Genomic DNA, 6,882 nt, shown 5'->3' on the forward strand with positions numbered 1-6,882 from the left:
GGAAGATTTGTGCGATCACCGGCGCGCTGACTGAGGCAACATCAACATCATGAGCTGCTCTCAGTCATGATGGGCTGTATGATCCGCCTGGGGGGGTTTGCCCTTTCGGTAAGTGGGGGGGGGGGGGGCTTGGCGGTAGTGTTAGTAGCAGGGGTCCTTTTAAGACAGCAGGGTATAACTGTGCTGCCAAAGGTTTTAAGGAGGAACACTGAATCTTCCCCATTTTTCACCAAGGTAATTCAGATCGCTCCTCTGAGGATCATGTATGACTGTACAGAAGTGTTCAGTTATCCATCAAATGAAGGTCTTAATAGAAATTAACCTGATTTAATGTGGCAGAATTATTATTTTTGTTTTATTTCCTGTTCTTTTAGTCCTCTCGTGGCCCTTTGTGGGGCCCTGATCCCCAGATAAATGAGGTTTCAACCTGGAGGAAGTGTTTAGTCTAGAGCCGGTCTTCACTCATGTTTACCTGATGGGCCCACAGTGTATAGAGCTGCTTGAGCTGTGTTTATTATAAACATCTGAAACACATGACTCCCAGCCCACGTCCCGTTTTCCATTATGGAATTGTATCATGTCATTGTATTGATCCTGAAATTGATTCTGTGAAGTCGAGGGCACCTGCAACATACTCTGTCATCCCTCAGTGCCAGGAGTGCTCTTGTTTAATTGCGGGCTAAGGCGCTGTTTTTTCTTGTTGCCTTTGAAAAGCCTCATTGATTTTTATACCAGCCTTCATCCTCGCTGTGCTCCGTTTTAAGAGCGAATCCCGATGTTGCCCAGAATGTGAAAGTATGAAACCTGTCAGCGCTTTTTACAAGCTTTCCAGGTGCAATCTATATATGTTAACAGCGAAGTTAAAGAAGTCAGGGTTCCTGCTTTTACATTTATTTTTGAACAGGATCAGGAAGAGGAAGATGGTGTTACATTGTCTCTGTCTCATATGGGATGGGAAAGTCTGTTTATATTGTTGAAATGAAGAGGAAAAAGTTAAGTATACATTTTTATAGTTAATAGCTATGTTGAATCCATTTAACTGATTTTTTTTCTATGATGTGCATGAATGTAAGGCTCCTCTAAAGGATATACATTATAATTTGATAATACATTACAGTTATTAATCTGACGCCTACAATCCAAACAGGAATGTAATTTTCTTTGCCAGGCTTTAACTACAGTTTGGAAACTGGCACATACATATACTCAGTGCATTAGGGTCTATATAGAACAAAAATATCCTAAATGAAATTTGATTGTAATTAATTTGAGAGGCAGCTTATCTTACATTCATCCTCTGAACTTGCTTTGAATTAGGAATAGGTCCTCATCATTTCCCTGGGATTGCAGCCAATATATTAGATTCATTTTTTTCCTCTGAGGCTCAGAGAGGAGGATGATCTCAAAATGTTATCACTTGACACCCGGTGATTGATAGACCATTACAATGTCAGCCAGGTGTACTTAAAACCACAGCTTTTAGGTTGATAAATTACGCCACAAATGGATACATAAAGCTGTTAGAAACAAATATTCCCATCTACAGCGATCTGCAGTCGGATAGTAATGGATGTTCTGTCTGCTTGTCTGTCTTTATGTTTCTTTCTGCACATTTTCTCCTCTCCCAGTGTATATCTCGACCACTGCAGTCATGTAATTACAATGGGACAGGTAGAAGTGTTCATATTTCATCTGCTTGCATTCACGATAACATCTAATAATCCGAAAGCGTTGCAAAATTGGTATCTCGTTGCTCATGCATTATGAATGAGTCACTGATTGCTTTTTTGCATAGATTAGCAATCATTTCACAGAAATCTTTCATATAAAAATGTGCCAGGAGGGTTCTATCTTCTTTTTCTGAAGAGTTGAGGTGACACATCCCGCCGCTTTTAAAAGATAAGACCGATCAGGTGATGCCACTTCTCCCCCTTGCCCCTCTGCTTCTTCTCTTGCTCTCTGATTTATTTCTCTATGCATATCATCATGAGGTGGGGGATAAGTATAATTTTCATCCCACTTTGCCACTGATTGCTCACTTAGTGAATATATTCAGCATCTGCAGTGTTATTGTGTTTGGAGCAAAGTGGCTAAGTACCCCTGAAATTCTTTTGCATCAAAGTAAACATTTGTAGACTCCAGAAGTGCAACGAGGGAAGCAAATCTTCTTCAAAGCTCCTAAATCGTGCGCCCTACTTGTTTTTTTAGTGACCTCAAGATGTCTTTACTTGTACATCGTCAGAGCAGGTAAAGAGCTCCTATGGTCTAGTGGTTAGGAAAATCGGCTGGTGACCAGGTACAGGATAAAGTCCCAGGTGAGGTTTACATACCACTTTTGTTTCCTGCCAGGCAAATAACCTGTTTCACTTGGTCTACAACATCCAGTCAAATTCAACTCAATTGTGTTTGGGAGCAGGTAAAGAGTGTTGTAAACTGTTTGAGCATTTTAAAGCATTTCAAAGTAGCTGAGAGCAGCGTGTAGACTTGACATGAAACAGAGTTAAACTTCACATGAAATCTTTATTAGAACTTTTTATTAAAGCGTTTGTTTGATGCTTTGATGTGTGCAGACTTGCATTTGAGCTCTGCCTTGTTGTTGATTGAATAACGCAGGAAAAGTGTCAAACAGTGCGAGTGTGCTTGAGGTGTGTGGACGTGTGGATGCCTGCGTTGTGTCTCCCATCGTAACCCCTGGCCTTTGCCCTTCTCCCCCGCATGGGCAGACTCTCAGCCAAGGCCCTGTGGAGGTTGGTGCCCTCTGCCTGACAGCCTGTCACTGCTAGGGTGGGGATTTTTTTCTGGAGGAGATGGTGTCTGATTGGGAGCAGTGTGTGAATAGCCCTGTCACACTCGATAAGCCAGCAAGACGACCTGTGACGGGGACATATGGCATGTTTGACAGGGAGAGAGGGTGCGAATCGCACTGAATGATAAAATGGTGTTTTTCCCCCTTCGGCAATGTCATGCTTTCAGGCAAGCGTGTGGACCATCGCTCACTCAAGCGGCTGACTCCGGCCTCCTTGTGACATCTCCTTCAAGGTCCCGGGTTTCTCTGCCTCGCGCCTGGCCAATTCTGACACTGCGAGACTATGCTGCTCACAGCTGCTCCGTTAGCTTGTCGATGTTGGGAACGTAATTGGATATCAGTTTAGTTTAGCGATGCAGACTGGGAAACTCCTCTTAAGAGCCTGTTCGTCAGAACTGCTCTTAAAGCGCTCTGGCACTGCAGCCCTTCCTCCTGTCTCTTTTCCGACTGTCACACGCCTCACACTGTTGATTAATATACACACAGTCCCGTCAGACAACTCTAATTAATGAGTTCAATCTCCTCAGGAACCTGATTTGTTTAAAGGGCCATGAAAAACCGAAGAAATGAGAGGAAAAAGAAAGAAGAAAGAAAACAAACCGGCTTGGATTTGAGTGTCTGGGAAATTATTGAGTTGAACTGCGCGCCTCTCATGTGTACTGTCAGTCGGGTCTTGACTTCTGGTGTTGTGGTCTCAACTCCTATCCTGTCAAGTGTCACATTGTCTGTGTTTGTGGCCATGACAGACAGCCCAGGTGTCACACTCAGGCTTCAGTGCACCATCAGGCACCTCTGCTCTGGTCCCTAGTGGCTCACAGTCAGAGAGACAGCACAGTCCAATAACCCCTCTCAAACCCGGCATGTCTCGCTCCCCGGGGAATCCCCTGTGGAGTTTACTCCCTGTCCATTGGGCCATAACTTAGAAACTCAGCCAACGGTCACATGATCTTGCTTTCACTCTGAATGCTGATTATAACACTTATACTGCTACAGTGCAACTGCCATTGTTAGCACTATTTCTGCTGCTTTGTTCTTTAAGAAACCTTTGAAGCCTGAATGTCTCATCATGTAGTGTACAGCTCTATGGGAGTGCAGTATTTCAGCATATAAGGGTAAAATGCAAGAAGTGTCTGTAGTTTAAATGACTCATTCAGTATAAAGTGTCTGGTCACATGTTAAGTATATTTAACTCAATATCTTAACTTTAGTTTCCATTTTCTGCTATACTCTGAGCCTACTTCTACAATACATATTTTACTATTAAGTTAAGTGACAAGTTAAAATTGGTGACTTCTTGAGTTGTTTTTTTACCTGTAATGGAATATTTTTCATAATATCTTGTTGCTACATACGACTTGATAGATTTATTAAAGCATATATTTAAATGTTTATGTTTATTTCTCAGCTCTCTGGTGATCTAATAGGAACAGCTTATCCTTTTTGGAAATGTGTGCTGTGACTGAATTTGGGTTTGTGACTGATTATGATGATTATTTCTGTTTGATTGATTACTTATTGATTGTTCTTTGTATTGATACTACCTCTGGCTCCCTGCGTGTTTACCTATGTTCAGAAGGCGTCTTATAATTCAGTCCCCATTTGTCCTTCAGTACTTTCATATCTATATATTGCGTTGACATTTTCTCATTTCTCAGAGCTGCTGTTCATGTCTGTGTGAGCACTTTGTGACAGCTGCTGTTACGCTGGACACAGTTTCAAGCTGAGCAGAGATTGGCCAGGACCTTCACTCATTGACCCCACATCAGATTTTTTTTTGTTCTGGATTCCATCAATAAGGCTTGAGTGGCAGGCTATCTTCTCCTACAGCCGCCCTGTCGAATGCTAAAGCAGACTCGGCCTTGCAGCGAGAGATGACCTCAGCGCTGCGACTGTCCTGCTGTAGTGCCTTCAGGACACAAGAAGGGGTTTCCATCATCCGCTGAACATCAGGGGTCTGATTATTGTTTTTTAATCAGCTGAAAGGGTCCTTGGTCGTCGTAGAAACTTTAGTCAAGTAGCCATTTTGAGGGGTTTTGTAATGTTTTCTTTTATGCATTTCTACAAAGATTATAGGGATAAATGTCAACACCACAAGGTTCATAAATATCAAAACACTAGAAACACAAAAATGGCCATTGCGTGATTGCACTCACTAACAGGAGGATAATATTTTGGAGGAAACTATTTTAAAGTACTCGGAAATCAATCAAATACTTTCTAGCAAACAAAATATGTGAAAATATATTTTATTGATGGGAAACAAATGATAGAAAACAAGGGATTTTTTAAAATGAAGTAAAATTGATTTTGTTAAAATGTGATATTTGATGTCTCTTCATGTTGTATTTATCAGCTGTTTTTTATTTTTAAGTAATTGATAATGAGCAGAAAAATGCAGAACTCATCCACCATATACACAGATTTAAAAATAACTTTTCTTTAGCATTCGTGTATTACATCCATTTCAGGAATCTAGTGATTACTTTTCTCTGCTGCACTGCTTTTCCTGTACTTGTGATTTTTTCCATTAGACCACTGACCATAACTACTGAGGATGAATGCTGAAGTATTTAGTCCTCATCTGTAGTCATGAGGGCGTCGGCACTGATGAGCATGGTCAGGGTCAGAGCACTTAACTCTCCAAAGGAGGACCAGTACTTGTAATCACATAATATGTATGATCTCTCATTCAAGTGGTGCTGACATCCTGCAAATGCAAATGCTTTCATGGAGCTGTGAGAGTTTGGCTCTCTGCATACTCACTATGATGTATGTACCCATTATGTAAAGCATGCCAAATGTAATGCTCAGGTTGCAACGATCATTGACGAAATATTGACCTTTATTTTTCCGTGAACGGCCATGCTGCAGTAGATGTGCATTTCCTCTGTGTTCTGCAGTTAAGAGATTGATCCTGAGGGCTTCAAGCTGGAGCTGCAGCCCTGTGTCTCCCCCCCTGTAATTAAGAACAACATTTTGTGTTAGATTATAGGGGGGCCCATCGTGCCATTGAACTAGTCTGCCTGATTAATAAAAGGCAGCTAATTTCAGTGCAGGAAGGCAATGCTCCAAAATGGCTCCTAATTACACATTAGGAGTGTGAAAGGCTCCTGCCGCTTCGGCCTCAATCCTCCTCCCAACCCGCAACCCCTCCCCAGCCGGGGTGCATGTGCTGGCCCACGAGCACATTAACGCCGCTCCCAGGAGTGGCTAATTCCAGCCAACCCGACGGCACAATCAGTGGCAGATGTCAGGAATCGAGGATGATGAATTATGAATATCCCGGAGATGTGGATAGGATACCAGCATTAGAGGGGAAAAAGATTCCTTTTTCTCCGTGCCATTTTGGGCAGCCAAATAAGCAGAGGAGGAGTGTGCAGTGGTTGGAGTGATTGATTTCTATTCGTCATTATAAATGGGGGTCCGACTGAAATTGGATGTTTTAGTGAAGTCGTCAAGGACTTTATGAGTTGGAGGGGCTGTCTGGCAGTATAGGGATTGTGCCTGGCTGTGATAGCAGTAATGACTTCCTCTCCTTCCTCCCCTGGGTGGTCAACTCAAGGGCTCAGGCAGCTGGAAAGGATGTCCCGGAGAGGGCAACATGAACCTCTCAGTGCACAGCATTTGCATGGCGACATGATTACAGCTGAAAATGGAGGAGGTGTGGTGAGGGTCTCACTGGGGGTGGAAGGTGGCGACAGTACCAGCTGCAGAGAAGAGGAGAGGAAATGGATAGCAGTTGTTTTTGTTGCCATTTCCACAGAGGCATGATGGGAATGTTTTGATCAGAAAGAACTGATACCGCCGCACCAGCGTATAATAAAACTGTACTTGATTTAATTACATTTCCATAAACTTTTATGGAAAGCCCTTTTTCTCCTTATTAAAACTCAGTTTTAATAAAGATTGAGTTCATCTGAGCCTAATACATTGTTATCCAGCACAAGATCAAATGTAGGGCTTTGAACTAGAGGCAGCAGCAGGTGCTTAAAGTATGCCTGACCTTTAAACATACCCTTTCATATGAATGGGGAAGTGGACACTCACTGCTGTATCCTGGGACCTTGAGACACGCT

Source organism: Eleginops maclovinus, chromosome 12 (genome assembly GCF_036324505.1).
Source record: "Eleginops maclovinus isolate JMC-PN-2008 ecotype Puerto Natales chromosome 12, JC_Emac_rtc_rv5, whole genome shotgun sequence".
Taxonomy (NCBI): Eukaryota; Metazoa; Chordata; class Actinopteri; order Perciformes; family Eleginopidae; genus Eleginops; species Eleginops maclovinus.